The sequence below is a fragment of the Ciconia boyciana genome, chromosome 1 (assembly GCF_034638445.1).
Source record: "Ciconia boyciana chromosome 1, ASM3463844v1, whole genome shotgun sequence".
Lineage (NCBI taxonomy): Eukaryota > Metazoa > Chordata > Aves > Ciconiiformes > Ciconiidae > Ciconia > Ciconia boyciana.
Genome location: NC_132934.1, coordinates 22,418,810 through 22,426,049, shown reverse-complemented (window position 1 = coordinate 22,426,049; position 7,240 = coordinate 22,418,810).

Here is a 7,240-nt window from a genome sequence, read left to right as displayed (position 1 = left end):
TGTTTTAGGTATCTCCTGAGACAAGATGAATTGCATCCTAGAAGTGACAGTTGGTATGAAAGGACTTTAGACAATTAGCTTACTTGTATGTATCTGCATTATAGACATGTACATTTCACCAGATGAATCTTGCAGGTGTTTAAATAGCTCCATCTGATAGTTGTCAAGCTCTCCTGTGAACTTCTAAGATGGTGGTGGCTGTATCATTCCCACAGCTCCCTTGCCTTCCTTCAAAACCATGACAGTCTGCCAGATAGAGCAAAGTTCTTAGCCAAGCTTGGCCAGAGACAACTTGCACCCATTGCTCCTACACCCTGAGCAGATGCCTACCCAAGCTGTTGAGACACAGGCAATGTAGGCTGGCATGCAGGACTCCTAGATCCAGCAGAAAAACACATCAGCACCACAAACTAATCAACTATGGTTCCAAGCACTGCAGCCTGGATTGTTCATAAATTTTTCTCTAGATTTTTTTTTGCATAAAACCAGATACAGTATTCAATAAATTGAGGTTATTTCTGTTTGTTAGAATGAACTGATGTATTCATAACACTATTTTGATACATTCTCTTTCAACCAGTGAGACGAAGAGACATTCTCAGAACATATACATCATGAGCAAGGCAAATTATTTCAACGCTGATTTAGAATCATTGAGCTGTGTTTGTGCAAGCTAAAGTGCAATTTGCTTTCTTGTCTGTATTCAGCAATTTATGAGGCTGCTTCAAGACACTAATCAATAGTGGAATAGGCACTCTTCAGGACCAACGGTTTAGTTTAGCTCATTGTACTATGGTCCAGAGTATATGTTACACACGTATAGAAATACATATATATATGTTGTTGAAAAATTAAGGAAGAAATTTCAAGAGGGTTGTAAAATATACAAGATTATAGGCAACTGTTTGACAGACAAATGAATCAATGTTTGCAGCTGCTCTACATTTATTAGGTATATTCCCATCAAATCTTTTATTATCTGAATAATTACCAGGGTACAGATAAGGGCAATGTAAGCTTTCGCCTCTCATAAAAGAGTTCTAATGCACATTTTTATGGAATAGTGCTACCATTTTGTGAGTACGCTACTCTCACTCTTCTTAAATATTGTAGATATGGGCTGTTAGAAGACAGGCAGTAAACTATCTTATTGGTTGGAGAGGGGAGTGACACTTTTTTATATCCACTCATACAGTTTTCTTTGGTTGCTATTAGACATAGATAGGAACTACAGTGTTTAAATTTACGTTTTTGAAATGCTGAGAGTTTGTGAGCATTTATAACCGGATGTAATGGAATGAGGGATTTACTGACTGGTAGAGTAGCATTAGGATACACGTTTTTATGATATGATATTGCTAGCACAACAGAATAGTTAGCACCCTGTTTTCCTCTTAAATTCATTTGCATTTCCCCTTCTTTTCTAAAAACAAAGAGTGAGTCTCAAACAGTTGTAGGTATCAAAGAGTAGAAGGCAGTTCTAGCAAGTTAACAGAGACTTCCCTCTGAGCTTTTAAGATTTGTCCTCATCCTTATTACCTCTTTACCTGTCAGCATTAGACAGACCATCACTGAGCATAACGATTGTCAGTGTCTGTAGTTCCTATATTGTTTGCTGGAATCCACCCTTAACATTATGTTGCTACAACTAAACAATGTTTACCTTCTAATTAAGAAGCTGAATTATATTAGAAATGTTGGGAAGACATTTGCAAGATCTAGGACTTTAACTTGAATATTCATGGTTCAATGTACACTGCAGTGGGTTGACCTTGGCCAGCTGCCAGATACCCATCCAGCTGCTCTCTCACTCCCCCTCCTCAACAGGACAGGGGGAGAAACTAAGACAAAAAAGCTCATGGGTTAAGATAAACACAGGGAGATCACTTACAGGTTACTCTCATGAGCAGAGCAGACTCAATTTGGGGAAAATTAATTAAATTTATTGCCAATTAAAATAGATTTGGATAGTGAGAAACAAAGACAAAAACACCTCCCCCCACCCTTCTCCCCAGGTTCAACTTCACTCCTCCACCTCTTTCTTGTCTCACCTTGATGTCTGCAGGGCTGTTTCTCACACTTTTTTCTTCACTCCTCTCTCTCACAACTGCTGTGCAGCACTTTTTACCCTTTCTTAAATACACTTTCCCACAGGTGCCATCATCTTGGCTGATGGGCTCAGCTGTGTCCTGCAGTAGGTCTGTTGTGGAACTGTCTGGAACCGGCTGGAACCGGCTGTGTCCAGCACTGGGCAGCCCCAGCCACTCCTCACAGAGGTTGTGCTGCAGCTCCTGCTGCCAATGCCTGGACATGGACACACAATACATGCAGAGATAAACATTAAGAAGAAACACAAATTTAAAAGGTGCTGAAAAAATAATCAGATGCAGCTTCAGCATAGCTTGCAGCAGCCAGAGGTTGATCTGCTTTATGCCAGTTTAATCCATCCTCAAGAGTAATGAAACCTGTTTTGCTCTAGGAACCTTTTTTTGATGGCTGTGCAAGGCCTTTGAAGGCACATCTCTCGGCTCTTTACCTTGTGGATTTCCAGACTGGACATGTTCTCAGCAAGGTTTTAGAGACGTTTGCACTATTGTCCTGGTTTCAGCTGAAGTAGAGTTCATTTTCTTTATAGTGGCTGCTATGGGGCTATGTCTTGGATTTGTGCTGAAAACAGTGTTGATAATACAGAGATGTTTGAGTTGTTGCTGCACTGGTCAAGGACTTTTCAGCTTCCCATGCTCTGCCAGGTGCACAAGAAGCTGGGAGGGGACACAGCTGGGACAGCTGACCCCAACTGACCAAAGGGCTATTCCATACCATATGGAGTCATGCTCAGTATATAAAGCTGGGGAAGAAGAAGGAAGGGGGGGACGTTCGGAGTGATGGCGTTTGTCTTCCCAAGTAACCGTTACACGTGATGGAGCCCTGCTTTCCTGGTGATGGCTGGACACCTGCCTGCCCATGGGAAGGAGTGAATGAATTCCTTGTTTTGCTTTGCTTGCGTGCGCGGCTTTTGCTTTACTTATTAAACTGTCTTTATCTCAACCCACGAGTTTTCTCACTTTTACTTTTCTGATTCTCTCCCCCATCCCACCAGGGGGAAGTGAGTGAGAAGCTGTGTGGTGCTTAGTTGCTGGCTGGGCTTAAACCACGACAACTATCATCTCAGCTGCTTACATACTTCCAGATAGCCATACTGAGGTTGAGAAAACCTCTTCCCAAAACAAATCAAGCATAAGTGGGGGCTAAACATTTGAATGGATTCTATTTCCTGCGGAGAGGAAATCAGGGGTGCTGTGCTCAACACACATTTTAAAACGTTTGCTTAAAAAAACCCCACATAATTTCAGCTCTAATCATAAGTGAGGATTGACACGTAGGTTTGATTTGCATTTCTTAGCCTATTTTATCTTTACAGTCAAAGGGTTATAAAACCATTCAGAGGTGCTTGGACAGAAATTAGAAGTATCAGCAATCTGGGAAATCTAATCCTTTCAGTTTATAAGGGTCAAAATACAGAATAGTTTATTCAAAATTAATGAATAGTATACATTGGGAAAGCAAGACCTGTGGAGCATAAAACAAGAGAGTGTCCAAACACTGAACTTTGTATCAATATTGCAATACATCTTTTTATACAACTTTTTAGTAAATCTTGTGTCTAGACCCTTGAAAAATTTCTAATGAACTGCTGGATGACAAAAAACAAAGTTTCTGAGTTATATGCAATTTCTCATGACTTTAATATGTCATTAGGACTTATACATACATTTAGAACAGTAACATCTGTGTTTTAAAATAATTGGAGACATATGCCATTCATAATACAATAATGATTTTTTTCATAAGAGCATTTAATTTGATGAGCAAATGCAGTGTAGTACAAATGCAAGTTCTGGGGTTGGATCAAACAGCAGCTGTAAACCTTTCCAAGTAGCTGCGGCTCCATTCAGAGCTTAATGGAACATGAGTCACAGCCTGCCATTTGAGCCTTTCCCACAGCAGAGAAGCAAAAGAAAACCTGGCACTGGAGTCTGAGATAAAAGAAACATTAGGGTAGATATAGAGAGCAATTACACATCTCAATGAAATTATCCTTTGTGCTTTGGATACTTGGGTTCAAAGCACAGACAAAATCACCTCATTCTTCCAAACCTCCCCTGAATCTGTGTATAATTATCATATTTTTCTATATGCAATAGTGTACACATCTGCTTAAAACAGGTTGAGGTTTGATCCAGTGCCCTGCATAAAGACACTGGCAGGCTCTCATTGACACTGATATGGTTCAAGACTAAGATGTACTGGAAGCATTTCTCAGCTTGCCCATGAACTACACCTGTTTCCTTAGCTCTCAAAGTTTGTTTGTGTGTGTGTGTTACATGCATTGGTGTTTGTGGCTTTTTAGCAAAACTGATAAAAATTACACAAGATTCTATCAAATGTGGAAGTTTCTTCACAATAAGCGTTTCTAACAAACATTAGCAAGGTCTAGTCAGAGAACTTCATGATAATCATCTCCTAGGCCAGATCTACTCCTCCTAAATCCCACAAAAGTTTATAAACCACAAGGTATCAGACAACAGTACAGACTGACTTGGTTTCAGATTTGCCTAACTCTCTAAGACTTCCCAATAATTTTACTAAAGGCTTAAATGTAGGTGCCCACACATGCTCAGAAGCACTCTGTTGCAGGAAGACAGCTTCCTATCTCCCATATACCTTTGCAATTAAACAGTTTGAAGTACAACACTGTGTGAAGTCTGCTTAATTACCTTGAAAAAAATGTTGTATTATGTACCTGCTGCCTACCTATTCTAGAATGTCCTTAATTAGGGCACACATTGAGTATGGAAGAGAACTAGGTTATAGAGTCTTCACAGTTTCTTTATCCCTGTGGTATATTCTAGGTCAAAGCAGTTTCATTCCTTTTGAAGCTTTCTTAATGTTTTTGCTAAAGCCATTTAAAGACCTCTCTGCATCTACTAACAGGTTATGGCATCAGTTGGATAAGTGGAAATGAGAAACCATGGCCAGACTGCAGTCAGATCACTCATCTTCAGAAGCCTGGATAATTTGTAGACCTTGAGGACCTTGGGCAGAGGAAATGGACACTCTCTTTTTCTAAGAGTGTTTCATGAATGAATACATATACAATCCAGTATATGAGCTGTGGTAGCATCTGGATTCCCATCTTTGGCACTTTGTAGATAAGAGCCTATTCCACTCAGAGCTCTTCAGTACTGGCTGCAGGGAGGCCAGCTTCAGTAGTGGGGATGGAGAATCTTTCCTCTCCTGGAAATCCTTACATCTCTTTGATAGAAACAGTTAGACTGGTTAGGCTAGTATGCAGAAGGTATATTGCTTCTATATGAAATCACTGGGAACAGGCTATAGGTAGGTTATATCTACTTTAGCAAATAGTACAACTCAAAGCAATTGTATCTGTAGAATGAAACAGGTGATGCTGAGGTCCCAACATCCATTCCTATGTCTTTCAGGATTTCTTAGGCTTAGCACTACTCTGGCTTCACAGACTGGATGCTCATTAGCAGTTGGGTTGCATCAGGTTCACTCCAGGACTGTGTCATTTGTCGTAGTTTTCTCCACACAGAATCCAGGTAACACTCTCGAAGTCTGCTCTGCCATGCAACCAGTGCACAGTAAATGGGGATGACTGAGAAATTTTCTTCAAACGTGTACTCCTGGTCTAACTATATCTCTAGCTACTGTAACATCTTATCACTCATGAAGACCTAGGATAGGTGGCTTGCATTGTCTCGGAAGGTCTTCAGGCTATAGGCCTGGTGTGATTCATTTGCCTAGGGAGGGGCATCTAATGCCATTTAATTTGCCCTAGGATATCCTTTCTGTTGTCCAAATGCCTGTCCATTATAGCACAGACCTCCCATAGGTCCTGCATCATACTGGCCAGCCCCACCTGGGTGTTTCAGATACCACACGGCATTTCACATGCCAATAGATATCTCTCCTTAGGCAACTGAATCAAGTCCTTAAACACTTGCTTTAAGGTGGCTTGATTGCCCTTCCCCTCTTGTTTTGCAGGCATGGGAGACACAGTTATGGGCAAAACTGTATGTGTTAGTCAAGCTATATCTCAGACCTTAGTTATAAAGATACTTAACCTAAGTGCTGGAGGCTAAGTTCAGCATCTTCCTCTAGCTGATTTAGAATATGGATGGGGACCTGGAGTTCACTTTCTTCTGAAAGAGTTTCCTAACAAATCAGCAATCGAGTCTGCTGTACTCAGGTTAAAGATGCATACACAAGATTAAAAAAATTCATAGGAGCATCTGAAAATTTTTCCATCAGCATGTGGAAAGACTAAGTATTTTAATCAGAAGGAGCATTTGCCTATACCTCCCCCCACCCACAGGAACTCTAATTAGTGAGATTTTGATTTGTCTGTGCATGAGCAGTAAATATTTTAAAACTTTGCTTTTACCTTATATAACGTTAAAAAAAAAAAGATGAATCTTTACAGTTGTTTTTAATGATGCTGCTGTCAGTCCTTTTCATGGAAAGGAAAGTTTCACGCAGGCAAATTAACACAGCCAATCACTGTTACAAAGCAAAAAATAGTGTGTGTCAATAGCTGTACCTGCATTTAAAAGAAGGGTATGCAACTTCAATATTTCCTTCCCCTTCAGATACCCAAATCATGCAGGTTTGCAGTGATAGACAATCACTCCCATTCTTCAGGACACAAAAAATGAAAGGTAAGAACTACTTACACAGAAATTAGAGCCATAAAGTGTGAACATTTATCATTTTGTCTGACAGTAGTCATGTGCCTTTGTGCTTGCAGCTGCGTTATGGAATTTACATTCTTTTCAGAGATAATTCTGCTGGTGCCAGACTACAGCTATGGAGGGACAGATGGATTAGCAGAGTATACGCATAAAATATAAAAGCAGCATGGAAGCACACCATGCATTACAAAATCATAAATGTACAACTTTTCCTTTTATTGTTAGATTAAAGCAAAGGTATGAACTCTTAGGTCATATTATTTCAAACCAGTAAGAGTTAGCAATGTATTCCTTTAGAATTATTTGGAAAACATGATTGTTTTGTGTATTAGGGCAGAGGGCTTATGTTTTGGTTTGGTTTTTTTTAACAGAATGTGTAATATTCATTCTCATCACACAGTAAAATAACTCCATGAAAAAAAGGATTTTTAAAAAACATATTCAGATTTGGCTGAAGTTTTAAT